This window comes from Pseudorasbora parva, chromosome 25 (assembly GCF_024679245.1).
Source record: "Pseudorasbora parva isolate DD20220531a chromosome 25, ASM2467924v1, whole genome shotgun sequence".
Classification (NCBI taxonomy): Eukaryota; Metazoa; Chordata; class Actinopteri; order Cypriniformes; family Gobionidae; genus Pseudorasbora; species Pseudorasbora parva.
This window is the reverse complement of record NC_090196.1, coordinates 7,385,765-7,392,065: the sequence shown is the minus strand read 5'-3', so window position 1 is coordinate 7,392,065 and position 6,301 is coordinate 7,385,765.

Genomic DNA, 6,301 nt, shown 5'->3' with positions numbered 1-6,301 from the left:
GTCTTGTTTTTTATCATTATTATTATTATGTAAAATCGCATGACTGTGAAATTTGACTTGCCATTTTCACTTGGTGGATAAAGTGAGAAGAACCCATATTTAAGGAGAGAAGCCTGCAGGTAGGCTCGCAGTAATCATTGGCCAAGAACACTCTCAAACAGAGCAACATGCTTAAAATCCCCCAGAATTCCCCATGCAAGCAAATACCAACACTTTGACAACCACCGACTGTACAAACTGTTCTCATTTCCTTCAGAAAAAGACGTCTACTTGTTCTAAGTGTGTTGAATGTAACATATTTTCCACATCTCATTAAAGGTCCCGTTCTTCACGTGTTTTCGAAGCTTTGATTATGTTTACAGTGTGCAATATAACATGAGTTCATGTTTCGCGTGGAAAAAAACTGTATTTTTCACACAATTTACTTATCTGTACAGCGCTGTTTCCTCTGTCCTAAACACGGCCTGATGATTTCCTTGTTCTGTGAAGTCCCTCCTTCAGAAACACGTAACGAGTTCTGATTAGGCCAGCGCTTCCTGTGTCGTGATTGGACAGCAGCTTAGCGCACTTTGCCCGGAAAGGTCCCGCAAGCGCTGAATGTGCGCTCTTCTCCACGTGTGAGAGCAACAAAACCACGCCCCCTATTTTGCGTGTACTTGTGGGAGGAGGGTTAGTCAACAAACGGTTCTAGTGACGTCATTACAGCAGGAAGTGCAGCGGTGTAGTCCAAACCGGCCGTTCGCTGTAGGCTTTGAAAGGGAACTTCTGTTAAATAAAATATCTCGCTTGGCATTGAACTTTGAGCTTTATCATTTTACAGGTATTATTTATGCTCTAACAGCAACATTTCACACTAACTAAAGTTTGAAAGATGGAATTGCGAAGAACTAGCCTGACAAGCCAGACCCACATCAAGATGTTTGGTCTGGAAACTCACCATTGACAGCTCAATCCGAGGGGCGGGATAAACGGTTGTCTTTCAAACTCCCTCTGCACGCGATAGGATAGCGCTACACCAACCAGAGCAACGAAGGTGAAACAGCTCACTGAATGATTAAACATTCGCCGTATCCGGTCGGCTAAACTCTGAACACATCTTCCCTTTTTAAGAATGACTTCAGTGCCGTTCTTTGTTATTTTCTCAGAGAAAAGCTCCAAGTCTTCCGGAGGCGCGGGCAGAGCTGATTAGAAAGACCGCCGCCGTTCGCCAGTTTCTGTGTTACTAGAAGCACGCAAACGCAACTCGGCCGCCATCATTATGGCCCCGCCCGCCAACTCTATAACCTACACGATGTGATTGGGCCGTCCAGATTGAGAGGAATACAGCTCAGAAGGGTATTGAGAGTGCCTAGATGACACTTGCGGGCAAATTAAATTTGCTGCCGCTAGGGTGCGTCTAGATTTCTAGGCTAGCGAAGAACGGGACCTTTAAGCAAATATTTATGGAAGCTTGTTTCCCCCACTGAATAAAACATAAAAACAGTTAATTGCGACCTTTTCTCTCGCAATTGCTAGTTTATATCTTGCAATTCGGAGAAAGAAATATCTGTCTTGCCCCCCTCAGATTTGGACTTTATGGGTCTTATTTTAACGATCTGAGTGCCTTGTCTGAAGCGCAACTGCACTTAGGGCATGTCCGAATCCACTTTTGCTAGTTAAACGACAGAAAAAATGGCTGGCGTGAGAGGCACATGCATGGTTCAAAAAGGTTGGCCTTAGTCTCTCAATGAGTCATGGGTGTGTTTTAGAAATAATGTGCAAAAAAACAATCAGAGTCTCCTATCCCATTACTTTTAAAATCCAGTTGTGCTCGCGGTATGACGGTTATCATTTTCCTCAAAATGATAATGCGCCAACAATGAGCCTGAACACACCTTGTTTTCAGAGTGCATTTGCTACTTATACGTGGCACTGGATGTGAAAATGATAACAGCATCGGGCTAAAACTAGCAAAAAAACATTTGTGTTGCGCCTGGCGCCGCATTGCACTGGGTGTATGATAGGGCCCAATAACTAGAAATTGCGATTTTTACACTCGCAATTGCGAGAAATATTATTATTTATATTACATATTATTTATAGTCCAAATTGAGAGATACTCGTAACTGCGAGGAAAAACTTTTTTTTTTTTTTTTTTTTTTTGTAACTAGAGAGGTATTTATAAACTGGAAAAAAAAAGATTTTTACTGCTTGTTCAAATTTTTTATTAAAATGAGCTAAAGCAACACAATTGCTATACATTTTGTCTTAATGTAATTTGATTGTGGTCAATCCACTTAAATATTTGCCAAATTTAAGTCAAACTGAATTCGTTTGTGTTGAGATTACATGAATGATTTGTTGCATTAACTGAAACTGGGCGAGGCTTGTTAGTTCCCAGCATGATTTGCATATGGCTAAATCTAGAGTAAATGTTATTTATATAACTGAGAAAGAAGTCAGAATTGCAAAGTATAAACTTGCAATTGTGAGTTTCTCACAATTTTGAAAAAGAAGTCAAAATTGAGAGATAGCCTACTCGTAATTGCGGGGAAAAACTATTTTTTTTTTTTGTAAATACAAAAGAGTTTGTTTCTCGCAAATCTGACTTTTTCCCCCTCAGATTTTGACTATAATTTAGAATTTTAAAAATTTGAAGAAACATATTTGAACAGAAATTTAGAAAAATAGAACTGGAGGTACTCGTACTGAGAAAAAAGTCAGAATTGCAATACATGCAATTGCGAGTTTAAAAAAAAGGGAATTGTAAGAATTTATATAAAAAAATATTATCATATATTTTAATTGAATATAATAACATGATCATTGTATTCCCCAGCAGGAACAAACTTCCATACATTCAACATCCTAGTTCATCCTGTTGAATAGAAATATAATGCTTGAAATGACCATGGAGGGCTATAATTACTATGTGAGCGCAATTAGGTGGAAATTAAGAGTGGGAAGCTGATCCCCCACCAGACCAGATTCCACAAACCGTCAGCTATGTGTGGAATCTCAACACTGACAGCTCAAGTACAGCGGTCATGAGCGCCGGCACGGCTACTTCACCAATGTGAGGCGGCTTTGTGTGAAATACTTCCTGGCATTCTCTTAGTACTTTCTCTAGTGTGTAATCCGCTAGTTTAGATTCCATAAAGCGGGATCGGTTCTGTGTGGTATCATTCCCACCTCATGCTCTGGTTTCTTTCGGCAGTTCGGGGATGTTGCTTAAAGTTATCTTAAAATGTTGCTATACTTCAGAGTGGTATGAGCAGCATTTGTCCCTATGGTTCACTGCTGTTTTTTTATCATCATGGCATGGTTGGAATAACATGATTGTCATTCTTTTTTTGTGATGCTTAAGGGCATGAAAGCAGTTTAAAAACTTCTCACGGTGTGATATGCAAATATCAGCATGTCTCAGATTTAAAAAAAAGCACAAAAAAATGTACATCTAAAAAATCAATTGTACTTTTATATGTATCTAAATTATGAATAATGAAGACTCCTTTTAGGAGGCTACAAGCGGTTCCATGTAAGGGTGGTCCACCCTCATGGTGGCGGCCATATTGGGATCACATGACCAGGGAATACTATTAATTTTTTATGTCTGTAACACTCTTATTTTCAAGAACATTTGATGTTGGATTTTTTTTTTTTTTAAAGCTACACTGTGTGATATTTTCCCCCATCTAGTGGTGAAAAGGTATATGACCATCCAGTGAATAATAGTTTCTGTTCCTCTCAATAACTGATTTCGTTTGAACTCTTACGGTGGCCGATTTAGTCCAAGATAAGGCAATCGCCCTCTTCACATTCGACACGGTGCCATCGAGTGTTAAAACGTGAAAGGCGAAGCTTGAATTTATGGGTATGTCCCTCTTTGGCTAATGTACTTTCAAGATGGAGGGCCAACATGGCGACCGGCATTCGAACCCCTCACCCGTATGTATTTTCAATGGCAGATTATAAACTTACGAGAATACTTTATTACTTGAAAGAAGTAAATATACATTAATGAGCACATATTTTTGAAAGAACTAAGTGTTTTTAGCTAAGAAAAAACTAAAAAAGTTACACAGTGTAGCTTTAAGGTGCACTATGTAACTTTTCCGTCCGCTAGGGGGCGCCTAGTCAAGTCAACTTTATTCATATAACGCTTTTACAATGATGATTGTGTCAAAGCAGCTTCACAGTGTTAAACAGGGCAATATTGCAACAAAATTTGATTCGGCTGTACAGTCGTTCTCGATGATGCTCATTTCAATTAATCATATAGCGACAATGTGGGCAGATCAGTAATATAGTTGATACAGTTAATTCTATTTGGATATTTAGTTGAAAAAAAATGTGTATCCCCAACTGAGCAAGCCAAGCCAAAGGCAAACTGTGGCAAGGAACCAAAACTCCATCAGGGCATGATGGAGAAAAATAAACCGTGGGAGAAACCAGACTCAGTCAGGGTGCCAGTTCTCCTCTGGCCTATTAACACACCGTGTATGATTATTATTCTGGCAACCTTGCCAGAAAGTTGGTCATAAATCCCCAGGTCAGAAATCATATTAGATCGGAATATTCAAAGGCATCACGACGGAGACGGGTTTATTGAGGATGATGTGTCTGTGAGGCAAATTCATAGGAGACACTAAATGACACGCTCTCTGCAGACACACCAGGATGCGCTGGTCATGTCCAGGAGCAGGTCCACCATCTGATTTGTATACGGCCTGGATCCGGCTGACTGCAGTAAACCTCGGGATAAACAGAGAGACTAACATTAGTGTAGATGCCACTCTTCTGATGATGTAACGAGTACATTAGGTGATATGGGAAGTGTTCCCGGTTCCGGCTGACCTAGTTAATGCACCCTAATAATCAGTCAATTGATTTTAATAATGTAAGTAAAAGTATTATTATGCCATAGTAAAGAGATTTGTTTATTATCATCTGGCCAGAGTTTTGAGACCGCAATAGATGGAGTATACTCCATTATGGAGTAAAATGTGTTAAGAGCTCGCTTAAGTACAGGGGAGCTAAACCATTTAGTGCTTTGTAAGTAATAAGCAAGTTTTTAAAATGTATATGATGTTTAATAGGGAGCCAGTGCAGTGTTGACAGAACTGGACTAATATGATCATACTTCCTGGTTCTAGAACTCGAGCTGCTGCATTTTGGACTAACTGGAGTTTGTTTATTAAGCGAGCAGGGCAACCACCCAGTAGAGCATTACAATAATCTAGCCTTGAGCTCATGAACGCATGTACTAACTGTTTAGCATTTTGAATTGAAAGCATGTATTCAAAACGAAGGTGTAGTTTGATGCCACCAAGTTTGAGCGCAGCAATTTGGGCCATTTAACTCACCTGGACAAAATAAATATCACTGGCCTAGTGGTTTTTGGATATTTTAATGCAAAAAAAATTAAAAGATATATTACAGCTTTAAGACCACACCATTGAAATGAACCATAAAATTGCATATTGCACTTTTATTGGGGTAATGATGTTAAATTGCTTTGTGGAGGAAATGTTTGTGACTTTGGTTGTATACGAAAGCATGTTTTTATGGCTGGTATGGGCTTAAATTAAAGGAAGTAGTACTTTGCACTACACTAAATGGACTTTTAAATGTATTATAACAGACTGGGCTAATTGCTAAGAAGACAGAACAAAGACTCTGTTACGCAGTGTGTGCTCTGTTGACTTGGAGAAAGTTCAAACACCCCCACAGTTTCAAATGTCACAGCCATTGTGGTTAAGTCTCTCTCCCATTACACACATGTAAACACTCTTTCTTTCTTTCTTTCTTTCTCACCCTCCCAATCTCTCAAATTATAATGTCACTTTCACTGTACTGGAACTGTCCACAAATAGGGTACAAAATAGAACACATGTTAAATAGTGTGATATAACATGTTAGTAAAAGGTGGTGCCTTCAGAAAGTGGCTTATCCAATTCAAAAGAGCAGACAAAATATCTGAGCTGCTTTATTTTCGGGTTTCATATACATTATATATATATATATATATATATATATATATATATATATATATATATATATATATATATATATATATATATATATATATATATAATAATAATAATAATAATAGATTTTATTTATAATGCACTTTTCATTCCGAAGAATCTCAAAGTGCAACAGGGGGGGGGGGGGGATAACAACAAAAAATGAATAACAAGTAAAAATATAGAATACTACAAACAGTCAACCAACACAGAAAACAGAACAGAAACAGAGCTGATGGTGAACAGAAACAGAGCTGATGGTGAACAGAAACAGAGCTGATGGTGAACAGAAA